General features: G+C 38.5%; 1 long non-coding RNA gene and 1 other non-coding gene across 5 annotated transcripts in view; one reads left to right on the forward strand and one right to left on the reverse strand.

Moving 5' to 3' along the window:
• Nucleotides 1-223: 223 nt before the first annotated feature.
• Nucleotides 224-414, forward strand: LOC140471856 (U2 spliceosomal RNA). Its single transcript, XR_011957225.1, has one exon. It is a non-coding gene; the product is annotated as a U2 spliceosomal RNA (small nuclear RNA).
• Nucleotides 415-10944: 10530 nt separating this feature from the next.
• LOC140471854 (uncharacterized) overlaps nt 10945-14386 on the reverse strand; it is an 85441-nt gene continuing 81999 nt past the window's right edge. For all 4 annotated transcript variants that reach the window (XR_011957223.1, XR_011957221.1, XR_011957220.1 and 1 more), the window contains one exon: nt 10945-14327. This is a non-coding gene — a long non-coding RNA (uncharacterized lncRNA). The remainder of the gene's footprint in view (nt 14328-14386) is intronic.

The following is a 14386-nucleotide window of genomic DNA, read 5'->3' on the forward strand; positions in this document are numbered from 1 at the left end:
TTGGTACATTGCTGGTCATTTACATTCACTATCAAACAAATTCATAGAAAAGATGAAATGAATTCACCTGGACAAACGGATCGTTTACTCTGGTCAGAAGATCTGGAAATGACTAGGCAGCAATGAAACTGTCAGCCGTGAGCTATAGGTCTTTGTTCACAGTCAGGCTGATGGTAAATGTAGGAAGCGGCTGGGTCCTAAGGTAGTCAGGCAGACGACAAGTATCGCTTCTCAGCCTTTTGGCTAAGATCATGTGTAGTTCTGTTCTTGTCAGTTTTAATATCTGATAAGTCCCTGATTTAGGGACTGAATGTTAATCTGATTTTTGCAGGACGAAGTTGTGTCAGGAGCTTGCTCCGATAACTTCACGCATCATCCCAGTATTGCAGTATTTCGGGGAATGGTGCACGTCCCCACTAAAAAAGGCGAACAGTAGATTTTTTTTGTATGTTGTATTCTTTATGATCCGAATGCGGAAAGCTTTCGGTTAGTCAAGTCAGACTTGCCTTCGTGCTAATCAGCTTGTTCTACCATCCGATTCGTTTGAGTCTTTCTGCGTGTTATGTTCAGCACTCACTCTTAATGTTGTCACTTCATCCCCGGTACATGCTGCCCCTTCCCACCAACTCCAATTCCCAACAACAGAAGTTTTACAAAGTTGCCCACCAGCTCTACCTAATGGCAAACGGCATTTCAGAAAACAAAAGGGAGAACATGAAGCTATTGAAGTAATCAACAGTTCGGATTTTGATGATGATGAGAGTCACTTTGATGTATTAAATGAGAGATTTTAAGAACAATGTGAAGCAAAGATCTGATGTATTTAAGGCACAGAGTCAGAGAGATGTGCAGCACAGAAAAAGATCCTTCAGCCCAACTCGTCCATGGCAACCAGATATCCTAACCTAATTTCGTCCCATTTGCCAGCATTGGTCCATATCCTTCTAAATCCTTCCTGTTCATATATCCAACCAGATGCCCTTTAAATGCTGTAATTTAGTTTAATTTAATTTAAATGCCTCCACCACTTCCTCTGGCATCTCATTCTATACATGCACCACCCTCTGCATGAAAAAGTTGCCCCTTACATCCTGTTGATTTTTTTCTGCCCTCTCATGCTGAACCTATGCCCTCTAGTTCTGGACCCCCCACCGCAGGGAAAAGAACTGCTGACCTCTACATTGGACAGAGCGACTGCTGCTCTCTATATGATACACAGGGACAGCTGTTGTCCATATTATACACAGGTACTGCTGTTCTCCAGATAAGACACAGGAACTGCTGTTCTCTTTCTTATACACAGGTACTGCTGTTCTCTATATTCTACACATGCACTGATAATAGACAGAGGGATTGCTATTCTCTGTATTATACATAGGGACTCATGTTCTCTATATTAGACACAGGGATTCATGTTCTCTGCATTATACAATGTGACTGCTGTTCTCTGTTTTCACAGGGACTGTTGTTCTCTATGCTATACCCTGCTATTCTCAGGAACTATAGACCGGTGAGCCTGACATCAGTTGTGGGCAAGTTATTGGAGGGATCCTGAGGGATAGGATTTACACACATCCGGTTAAGCAAGGGCTGGTTAGGGATAGTCAATGTGGCTTTGTGCATGGGAAATCATGTCTCACAAGCTGGATTGAGTATTTTGAAGAATCACCAAAGAGGATTGATGAAGGCTTTGACAAGCTCCCTCATGGTGGCCTGGTTAGCAAAATTAGGTCACATGGAATACAGGGAAATCTAGCCATTTTGATACACAACTGGCTTGAAATTAGAAGACAGATGGTGGTGGTGGTGGAGGTTTGTTTTACAGACTGAAGCCCTGTGACCATTGGGGTGCCACAGGGATTGGTGCTGGGTTCACTGCTTTTTGTCATTTATATAAATTATATGAATGTGAGCATAAGAGGTATATTTATTAATTTGCAGATGACACCAAGATTGGAGGTGGAGTGGACAGCGATGAAGGTTACCTCAGAGTATAACAGGATCTTGATCAGATGGGCTGCTGAGCTGAGGAGTGGCAGATGAAGTTTAATTTAGGTAAATGAGAGGTACTGCACTTTAGAAAGGAAAATCAGGACTGGGTTTATACACTTAATGGTAAGGTCCTGGGGAGTGTCCAATGAGACCTTGGAACACGGTTCATAGTTCCTTGAAAGGGGAGTCACAGATGGATATGTTAGTGAAGAAGGTGTTTAGTATGTTTTCCTTTATGGGACAGAGCATTGAATATGGGAGTTGAGAGGTCATATTGCAGCTGTGCAGCACATTGGTTGGGCTACTTTTGGATTATTGTGTTGCATATCAGGCTTTCTTTCTCTTCAAAGCATGTTATGAAACTTGAAAGGGTTAGAAAATACATGGGAACAAATGTTCTCGGCAATATGCACATGATCTGCTCTTCTCTATAATACAGACAGGGACAGCTACTCTCTGTAATACACACAGGGACTTCTGTTTCATATACTCAGAAATTGCTGTTTAGTATAGCATACACAGGGACTGCTGTTCACTGCAGTTTAGAGAATAAGTGCTATTCTGTATAATCTAATATTGCAGGTCAAGCGATGACCCAGTGATGTTATCGTTGGACTGCTAATCCAGAGACCCAGGTAATGTGCTGGGGACCCAGATTCAAATCTTGCCATGGCAGATGATAGAATTTGAATTTCAGAAAATTCTGCAAGTATGAGAGTAATCATGATCATGAATCCATCGCTGATTGTTTGAAGAACCCAACTTATTCTGGAATGGCTTTTAGGGAAGGAAATTGCCATCCTTACCTAGTCTGGTCTCCATGTTTTTCCAGACCCACAGCAATGTGGTGGAATCTGAACTGCTCTTTGCACCATTAGGGATGGCCAATAAATGCTGGCTGAGACAACAACACCCTCATCCCACAAATTAATAAAAAAGATAACATTTAACAAACTGGAACAGAAACGATGTGCCAAACCGCCACCTTCTGCACTGTAACATGACATTGATTACTACTTGAGGTCCTGTGGGATGTAAATTGTGGAATTTATAATTGATAATTTTGTTCAAAAAGTGTGGAGCTAAATAAACATAGCCAGTCAGGCAGCATCTGATGAGAAGAGTCGATGTCTCCAACATAAGCTCTTCCTCAAGACCATCTGTTCCTTTTCCAGCACCACACTTTTTGACACTGATCTCCAGCCTCTGCAGTCCTCACTTTCTCCCAGCATAAATTTTGTTGGTGTAGTTTTTTTCTGTGTCTCTGAACTTCACAGTATTCCTGTAATTGTGGTGATTTCTTAAAAGAACAGTTTCAAAGCTCGGCTGCAGAATGGATGGGTTTTGTGCACTAATGAATGTTTATTAAAGCTAAGCTGTTATGTCTCAAAGTCAAACAAATTTGAACTTTTAGAAAGAGATTCACTGAACTCACCAAATTTCTAGCCACTCTGTTTACGGTGAATTTCTAAGGCAACAAAAAGTGATCAACCTTATCCCAAACTGTAATCCCAGTCTTTCAAGCAAACTATATCAGTAATATTGCTCACGTACAGGTGGCAACCAGTTCTATTGTTTCGAAAACATTGCAAAAGGAGTTGAAATGTGAAAGGTGATGATGATTGGCTAGCTCATCATTAAAATGGCATTGCAGCAAAAACAGTTAGCCGTCAATCTTAATTCTCAGACCCGATAGGTGGACTCTGATTGGTCGGGGTGTCAGCATGGGGATACAGCAGTGGTTGGTTGTCTCCATGATGCATTTCTTATCGAATAAGTGCAATGTCTGTAAAAATTCTGTTTGCCTACATGAACCAGGGTCCTGCGGAATTATATTTGTTGCTTCTAACGCATGCGCAGATGCACCCAGCTGTTGATCTTGCGTGTTTGAAGGTGGTAACCTGCCGAATGATGCCAATGATAGAAATTGTTCTCACGGTTCACTGCACCCACCAAGTCTGGGTTCCCCATGACATGTAAAATCGATGTCCCTTTTCTGTCCTATCATATCTGTTACTGAATCTGCACAGCCTGAATTGGCTGAATACTTTGTGAAACTATTATAATCATATCTAAATGAGTTTTCCACATGCACAGTGAAGGAGTCCCTCATGATTACGAAGACCACATGAGAGCTACGTTCTGAGAGTGACAACATGCCCACGTGCTCTTTCAACATTGCCAGCTTATTATTATTACAGTTCAAATAAGCCATTGAAATTCAGACATACCACTTGTGTCTGATTCAGTGTTCACCAAACATCATCTCTTTTTTCCTTTCTGGTGGCATCATGGCTTCCTGGTTAACACAGCACCAGGGTTCTGGGTTCAATTCCAGCCTTGGGTAAATGTCTGTGTGAATATTGTCCCCCGTGTCTCTTTGGATACTCTCCCCAGGTCTGCATGGGTTTCCTCCTACAATCCAAAGATGTGCTGGTTAGGTGAATTGGCTGTGCTAAATTGCCCATAGTGTTCCAGGTTAGGTGCATTAGTCTGGGATAAATGTAGAGTAATAGGAGAATGGGTCTGGGTGGCTTACTGTCTGGAAGATCGGTGTGGACTTCTTAAGCCTATGGGCCTGTTTCCACGTTGTTGGGAGTCTATGATACACATGAACTGAGCACCTTGTGCAGTTGACTTCAGTTCCAATAACAACGTGTCTGACCAAATAGATAGTGTTGCCATGGGATATTCTCGAGGGAAAACTCTTCCTAACATCTTTATTGGTAACCATGCAAAACACATCTCTGATGGCATGATACCTAGCCTCTATCCATTTGCATATCTTCAACATGTAGATGACATGTTTGCGACATTTGAATCTGCATTAAAGAGTTTCTTTATAAAGCTCGATGATCGGCACCTGATGCTAAAATTCACCACTGAAATGGAGTACCCTTTCCTTGATACATTCATTGCGAAATCAGCCAAATTGTTTTTAAACTCCAATAACTGAAAGCCAACATTCACTGGTCAGCATACTTGTTAGGATTCCTACAGGCCCCAAGATCAACTTGTGGGGACCGTCATGAATATAGTCCTCACCATCCTCTCACTGTGTGGACTTGATACTGAGATAGAGCCGATCAAAACTGGTTCTTGTAATAACAGATTCCCAGATGAAACCATCACTCGTTGTACATCATAAAAACTCATGAAAAGGCCTATCTCCACCACTTTGACACTTTGCAGTGCCTTATCAGGTCATTATCTGGGAAAGGAAATGTCATAGAATCATAGAGTCATCGAGTCTGACAGCATAAAGAAAGCACCTTCGGCCCATACTGGTCTAGGATAACCAGAAGATAGAACATGGAGCATTACAGCACATGCGCTTTATGGAACTGCTCGGCTAATACAGGAAGTTACACTCACAGAATATGGAGCATTGCAGTGCAGTACAGGCCTTTATGCTACCCCTTGTCTAACACCAGACATTAGACGAATACAACATAGAACATTACAGCGCAGTACATGCCCTATATGGAACCGCTCAGCTAATACAGGAAGTTAGATTCAAAGAACATGGAGCATTATCACGAAGTACAGGCCCTTCGTGGAACTGCTCGGCTAATAAAGGATGTTTGACAAATACAACATACAAGATTGCAGTGCAGTACAGGCCCAATATGGAACTGCTCGGCTGATACAGGGAGTTAGATTCATAGAACATGTAGCGTTACAGCGCAATACAGGCCCTTCGTGGAACCGCTCGGCTAAAAAAGGAAGTTAGTCTCAGAGAACATAGAACATTACACCGCAGTACAGGCCCAATATGGAACTGCTCGGATAATACAGGGAGTAAGAATCATAGAAAATGGACCATTACAACTCAGTACAGACCCTTTATGCAATCACATGGCTAATAAGGGGACGACCGAGGCTTGTTTCTGTAGTGTAGTGGTCATCACGTTCGCCTCACACGCGAAAAGTCCCCAGTTCGAATTTGGGCAGAAACTGCTTTGTTCTTCAACGGCAGCCTTTTACATGGACAAGAACGGAGCTTTCTTACTTGCTTTCCCATGTGCAAACCTTCCCTTCGAATTTGCTTGAACAAATCTGCTCTCGTTGTGAAATGTAATGCAATTCCATTTACTTACAGTGCAAAACATTGGCGCTGGATTAAGGCTCCCGCCTCGACAGAGGCGTGGGTTCGAATCCCACCGCTGCTGTTTCTGCTGAACAGCTCCGCCGGCACAGCTTGTTAAAATGCTGTTTCAATCCCTGCTGCATTTCTGTTGAAAACAGAAGAAAAATGGATTTGCTTCCCGGGGAATTGACTGCGGTGTGGGAAAGTGCCGAATTTTCCAAAGTGTCTGTGCTGTCATGATCGTGTTCGCCTCCCGCAAGGAAAATCGCAAGCAGCTGTACTGTTGCTTTCAGTTCCAGGCAAGTTGAGCTTTTACTGGAACCGAATGGAGACTGTTATTTCATCGCTGTTGCGAAACAGAGTCCTACGGTGAGTCGACTCGTCGTTATTTGGTTTTCTGGCCAATGAGAAAATCGTTCCAATCTATTTCGATGTCATATGTTATTGAATTTCTCCCACTTCCTTCATTTCCGTCCTGGAGTCATCGGAAGGGAAAGGTAATCTAATCGAGACTGTGATTGGTGAAATTCACTTTTTATGGCCCATTCTTATTATGTTCTTTCTTTGTCTCTTTGCAGCATTGTCTGGGAAGTGGTGGTGCACTCAGGCTCCAGTATGTTTGAAAGAGTAGTTTGGAATTGCCCTGTTGTTAGTTGTGTGATTACTTTATGGCTCATGCCCCCGGACTGTCTCACATTTAGCATTCATGCTCGCTGTGTCTGAAAATGCATTTGGTTTTCCAGTTTTGTTTGTGTTCCGTGTTAAATGCTTTCTGTTTTGCGATTCGCTCAATCCATTACGAATTAACAGGGTTTCTGAGGTAACTTCCAGCTGCAAAAATCCTTAACTGAGAATCTGGGAAACTTTCACGGAGTATGGTCAGTCGGAGCAAAATTAAGGGTGTCATTCGTTTCTGCAGTGTTTCACAATACTACCTTTCCCGTGAGCAGTCGAACAGACTAAATGATTTTGCTACAGACTGCGACGGTAAGCTCCGCAAACACGAAATTCTTTAAAGCAGGTGTAAGCAACACAACGTTATTGGGGTACACCGCGTGGAAACAGATACTTCGGTGTATCTCGTCCATGCTCACCACATAGCCAAAATTAAACAAGTTCCATTAAACAACGAGCTCATGGAAACAGAAAGGTGAAAGGTAGAATGGCTTCAACTTTCAGTGCTGGATGCCACTGAGCCGCAGGGCGGGGGGCGACCGAGGCTTGTTTCTGTAGTGTAGTGGTCATCACGTTCGCCGTACACGCGAAAGGTCCCCAGTCCGAAACTGGGCAGAAACTGCTTTGCTCTTCAACTGCAGCCTTTGACAGACAAGAACAGAGCTTTCTTGCTTGCTTTCCCATGTGCAAACCTGCTTTCGAGTTTGCTTGAATAAATCTTCTCTCGTAGTGCAATGCAATGCAATTCCATTTTCCATTTACTAACAGTGCAAAGCATTGTAAAGTTTTTCTCCAACCTGGTTCTGATCATATGCCATTCTTTTTGAGAGTGTAGTTACCCCCTTCTGATCCTTCCACGAAAAGCAGTACCGCATTTGCATTCCTTGCGCAGGCGGCCCGGTTCAAAGACAGGGAAGAAGCTGATGTGCTGGTGTCACAGTGCACAACGGATTCCTCAACTAGTCTGTCTGTCAAATGTATCCCAAAGTCGTCTCTGAAAGGCCTCGTTTGGAAGGTGTCTGTCGTTATTCAACTTGCGAGAATTGGCACCAGAGGTTCTGAATCATATTTTGGAGCAGTTCGCACGTTAGTGGCTCATTCAATCAGCAACAGCAATGAAAGAAATTACACTCTCAGAAGGACCGTTGGACTTTCCCCAGAGCTGCAACTTCCTCACTTCCCCACTCGCCCTCGCCGTTTACATTTTCCTGCTCGTCAGTGATTTAAAGAAACTCAAATAGATGCGATGTCATTCTGCAGCCTCTCTGGAGATTCCTCCGTTTCAGTTCCAACATGGCTTATATCTCGGGCTGCACCTTAATACTAGCGATGCCACGAAAGCATCCCTGTTACCTCAGTGCGATAACAGGCCATTTGTTTGAATAAAATGACCCTCCAAAGAGTAACCCACCCAAACACTTTTTCCAATCATATTTCTTCATATTTACTGCTGACTAATACACATATCCCTGAACACAATGTGCATTTTAGCATGGCCAGCTCACCTAACCTGCACATGTTTGGATTGTGGGAGGACACCACAGCAAAGTCACATAGACTTGGGGAGAACGTGCAAAGTCCCCACAGTCCACCGAGGAGAGAATCAAACCAATGTCCCTGGCGCTGTGAGCCAGTATTGCTAACCACTGAGGTACCATGCAATCTTTTGCAATAAGTAAAATCAGTGAAAGATACGTCAAAAACAAGTTTCAAATGAACACTCTCCGGCATTGTCAAAGAATGTCAATCTTGCATTCAATACGAATAGGTGTAATGAAAATAAAAAATACAAAATCCCGCCAATTCATGAATAAACAATAATTAAAAGTTTAATTTGATCAAAGTTCATAACAATGTTTCGACGAATTGCAATTTTTAATGACAAATGTAGGTAATTAGCTGACTAATGAATAATTGGAAGTGGCATATATTTACTTAATGCCGAAGAAAGCGACTTGTTTTCCCTCTTGTTACACAGCAGAATAACAATGTGTGTGTGTGTGTGTGTATGTGTGTGTCTGTGTTCGAAATGTTTGAATCAAGCTGTTTCTAACAAAATAACTGATGACTTACGAGCACTTAGTCTTGTCAGCTTTAAAACCACAACATTTGTCAAATATTTTCCAGGAAATTACAACCAGAATAACTAGTTAACTTCTTTTCATAGGAACCCAAAGAGAATAAGTAGCGGACACTGTGAATTAGTTGAGTCATTGCAAGAATTCAACTGAAGACAACATCCCTTCTTTCCAAAATGTTCAAAATTTAAAAAATGAAAATTTATTGCCATTGTTGAATGAAAGAATAGAGATGTTAATTCTTTTTCATTTGATTTTGTTGCATGAAACATCCGTAAGCTGTATTATGATTACAAACACAATAAATGTGAGCATTGAAGTCAAATATAATCAATTGAATTCAACTATGTTTCAACAGATAAAATAAAAATTGATATTTACAATGATTGAGAGATTGTGCACTGCAATACATTTGCAGTGGTTCATATACTGTGCCGTAAATCCACATTTGCGCGACCTACTAGATTGAATTATTATTTTTATTCTACATCAGCAACAATTGAATTATCAAAGTCTGTCAATGCATTAAAGAATAATGAATAATCTCTTTTTGCAAGTGATTGAGCAATGTCTGGAAATGAACTGGAATTAATTCAGTTAAAAGTAATTACATTTTCCTGAATTTTAAGACTGAGATGACCGTGATCATTCAAATGAGCTAACATCAGATACTTGCAATGACGTTGGATGGGAAGTCATTGGTTCCTTTGTGGGGTAGGTGACCTGAAAAATAAAGGCATTTTCATACTGTACTATTAGTACTCAGAAATAATAGATTAAATCTAAATGTGAATCTCATTGTATGTGTTCAAAAGACTTATTTAAAAATAATTGTGCCATTATTGTAATGGCAATGACTTGATAATGAATGCTGTATTTTGAAGAATTAAAATGAATCAATATTTCAAAAGCATTTTGCTGTGATGTTGATTGGATATTTATTAAGATCAGTAAATTGAGGCATAAAACATTGTACCTAGCTTTATGGATGGAAGAAAAATGAGCCATTCAGTGATTATTGAGCAAAATTCTTTTTTTAAGTAAAAAATGTATGTAATACAAGAATTGTGAATTTCCATTAGACGGATTCCTTGTAGAGATATGTTACATCAATTAAATGATCAATATTATGATCAATGTTGAAAGATTTGTGTCAGAATTAGGAAGAGAATTCGTAAGTCATGAAAGTGAGCTTGAAACTGAACAATGTAGTCAATGACATGTAGCGTATATGTGATTTTAATAATATTGTCATTTTTGTACAATGATGAATAATGTTGGAATAGAAATGCCAAAAAAATCAACATGGTCAAAGCAGTTCTTTTCTCACAATGAAATGAAAACAATAATCATTTTGTAGCACTCATTATTTGAAATAGCAGGTTTTTAAATGTGACATATACAGTGAAGGCTAACCCTTTTGCAAAAATGTGGGAAGTTCACAAATTTAAAATGCAGTATTTGTTCAATTTGTAATAAAAATGGTTATAATTTGAATTGTCTCTTGTACACACACAACAAAAAAGGAGCTTAAAGATTGTTAGATTGACAAAGATTTGCTTTACAACATTATTGTAGTATAGTCAATATCTGTGATAAAATAGAATTATTGGTTTAAACAATATAAATCAACATTAACGACTGAGCTGAAATATAGCACCTCAATTGCATTAACTGCATAGAATAGTAAATAAATGTTTATTGTTGTCATTTGTCCTAGGAACAATAAGATACTTACTCAGGTTATTCCACTGAATAGTAATCAGCTGATGATGAATATCTTTGTGTCGCTTTATGTGCACTGTTTTGTGTGAACATTGATTTCAATAAATTTAGATATTTACATGAATTAGGAACAGACTGATAACTGGGTGTGAAAGATCTTATTTAAGATTAGACAATTTTTCGGAATTCAGGAGGTTTGCTGAACAAAACACTGTTAAGTCATCATGCAATAAACTGGATTAGAGAGAAATATGCAAATTCAATTTTCAAATGAATGCACTCGGATATTTTCAGAACATTTCAATCGTACATTCAATATAAATAGATGAATGGAAAACTAAAAACAAATTTCAGACAACTCATAAACAGATCAATAACTAAAAATTGATATATAGTAGGAAGTGGCATTTGTTTATTTAACTGAAGAATAACTTAATTTTTTTCTAATATTTATACCTTTGAAGCATCAAGTTCTATCTTTACTTTGCATATTTCATCTTTGTGAATGCAACATTATCAAATATTTTGCAAAGAATATTGATTGAGTGTAATTAGATACATTCTGTTATTAGCGGACTGAAGAATATATATAGCAGATACTGTGATTATTGGAATGAACAACAAATGAAAACATATCTCATGTTGAATTGAAAGGCAATTCATTCGATTCTTAGATATTTTCTTCTCAACAATCAGAGCTGCTCTGGCACAGCTCTGTGCAAGGTGGGAATTGAAATTGGTCTGGTAACAGAGACACGACCAGACAACTCTGGTCTGCTAACAGATACACGACCAGAGTTGCACTAGATTCCTTCATAACATTCCCAACCAGGCTGGGCAGGGCTGAAAACTAATCAGATGTTTATTGCGATAATTGGATTGGAATTAAATGGTTGGATACTGTGTACAATCTTCTGAAAATTCAGTAGTAATTTACAATAATGATGGGAGTTAACAAATGTCTTAATTTAACATGATTTTTATGATCACTTGTGGAACGACAACTTGACAGAATTGTGTGATTACTGTGCATTATAAATAAAAATGAATATAATTATTCTATATGTTCATAAGTTCCACATTTTCAGAAATGCAAATTACAATGCTTTTGATCTACATGTAAATTGGAACAAAATGATGAATTGGTCAATCAATGTGCCTATTCAGCTGAAGACAACTTTCATTCTTTCTAAAATACACGATTTCTAAGTCACCATTTCCTGTGGTTGTTTAATGAAAGAAGAGAGATGCCAACCCTTTTTTGTGTGCTTCCAAAAATTCATGGGGATTTCAATGATTTTGCACGTGAAAAATATTCAATTGTTATTGTGATTAAAAACACAATAAATGTTAACATTGAAGTGATTTCTAATCAAATCAATTCAAAAGTGTTTCCAAGTTTAAAATGAAAAGCAATATTTAGAATGATTGAGTGATCGTGCATTGCAATGTCCTTGCATTAGTTATTATATGAAAACATAGTTCCACATGTACACCCCTTACCGAATTGAACAATTATTAGGTTTTGGCAACAAATCGATTTGAAATATTTTATTAATGAATTTAAGAATAATGAGGTATCTCCTCTTACTATTCCACTGAGTAATGTTCAGAAATGAAGAGAAATATTGCAGTGTAAATTAACTGGTGTTCTCTGAATTTCAATGGCTGAGAAGACTGTGATCTTTCAAATGAGCAAAAGTCAGATACTTACAAATGATGTTGCAATGGCAATTATTGGTCTTTTGTGGGCGTATTGGCCTTATCAAACAAGTTTTAATGTTGTAGCACTCACACGAAGAAATATGGAAGGTATTAAAAGCACATTGTACTTGTTATAAAGCCTAAGTTAAAGTATTGCGTAATTATTGTAATTGATAATTGTTTCTAAAATCCTGATAGATAAATTGACTTAATATTTTGAATGCACTTTGCTCTGATGTCGATTGTCTATTCATTAAGATAAATAAACTGAAAATTAAAATATAAAACGTGGCTTTAATAATTAAAAAATCTCAGCAACAATTGAACATCGTTCAACTTTTTTTTGGTTGGTTCATGTCTATTTTATTAATGTAACTTTTATCATGATAAATGTTTAGATAAATGTCAGAACTCGGAAGAAAATAATGAGGATGGGAAAGTGGGTATTATTATGCACTAAACATAGAGTCAATGACATTTGGTACAGGGAGTCATTTTGTAGCAAAAAAAACTAATAATTGTGTGATTATTGTTCATTGACAACTAATGTTGGAAGAAAATAAAACTACCTCAAAATGAAATTAAAATAAATATCATTTTGGAGGTCACATGATTTGAAAAATGGAAATTGTCACTTAATGTGACATTTGAGCTGAAGAATCGTTCTTCCCCCCGCCACCCCCATGTGTAGTCCTGTCAATAATTTAAAATTTAGTATAAGTTGAACTAAATAACAAATGGATGTTCCTCCATTGTTTTCTTGAAAACAAAAATTTAAAAAATTAACATGAAAATGATATCGCTCTGCAAGGAATAATTTCACAGATAATAAGTGTTTGTATTGAATTTAAATGTCACCATAGCTGTAGGAGTGATTTCCCCTGACAGGGAATGAAGACTGAGGAGATAGGCCGAACTCAGGCAAGTGGAAGATGTTTACTCATGCTGCAATCAGTTAATGCAGGGATCATCCCCCCGAGGCCAATCTAGGAAGGGAGGTCCATGACACACTAATGTGTACAGTAAAAAGCAGTATTTTTACACACCTTCTGTATTACAATGTCCACATGCAATGTGGTTACAGTCGTTCCATCATGATACAGACACCCAATCCTGTAGAACACCTATTCTTGGATGAACATCAATATGGATAGCCCGAATTTCCTATTGGTTCATGGTGTTTTACAGGTGCTATAATCTCCAGGCCTTGGGATCTCTGTGCATTTTATTTCCTCACATTACAAAATTAATTTCTGCAGTCCTTTGGGCCTCTCACTATGCCTTATTTACAATTCTCAAGAATATGTAATTAGAAAAGTCTTAAATGTTCTGAGCAATTTTAAAATAGTAACTATTTCTGACAATCAAACCCTGCCTGTTTCCCTGACAGCCGCTGTGGAAGTTAGCTGGGCTCTATCCTGCAGTTGGTGTTTATTCATTCACTGGGACAATTATTCTTTCATTAATGAAAGTCAGGGTTGGTCATTTTTCTGTGTGCCTGCATTCTCTTATCACTATCTGGAATATGACTGTCTGGAATTGCATGCTTATGGACTTGGAGTAGGATTGTACAAAATGTTCTTTTTTTAACTTAAGACTGAAACACACTGTTGGTCTTATTTATCTCCCCTCCACCATTTTGTGTTTTAATTCCAAGGCAGGCTGCTCAGGGCTTCCCTACAGCAGCAAATCAATAAGGATTTCAGCATTAAAATAAAAATCAACATTCGCTACCATTAGGAAACTGTACCATGCAATATGCTTACGTCACTGAGACTTAATTCCACACTTAAAGCCGACTATACTGATTTGATCAATGATTACATATTAGATATAAGTAACAATTAGTGTTAAAACTAGTCACTGTAAACTTAAAATGATTAGAAATGTCATATTACAATCCGCAACATGTAGAATTGGAGTCGAAAACAATCAGATGTATCTTCATTTGTAAGGCTGAATATGAATCCAATGATTTCTGTGAACATTCAAATGAGAAGATATCCGATATTTCCTGTCAGTGTTGGATGACGGATCATTGCTTGGTTTGTGGTTGTGTTGACCTGGAATAAAAGATAATTTTTTCTTAGTAAAATTGGCACTATGAAATAATGATTTAAAT

This window comes from Chiloscyllium punctatum, unplaced genomic scaffold (assembly GCF_047496795.1).
Source record: "Chiloscyllium punctatum isolate Juve2018m unplaced genomic scaffold, sChiPun1.3 scaffold_168, whole genome shotgun sequence".
Taxonomy (NCBI): Eukaryota; Metazoa; Chordata; class Chondrichthyes; order Orectolobiformes; family Hemiscylliidae; genus Chiloscyllium; species Chiloscyllium punctatum.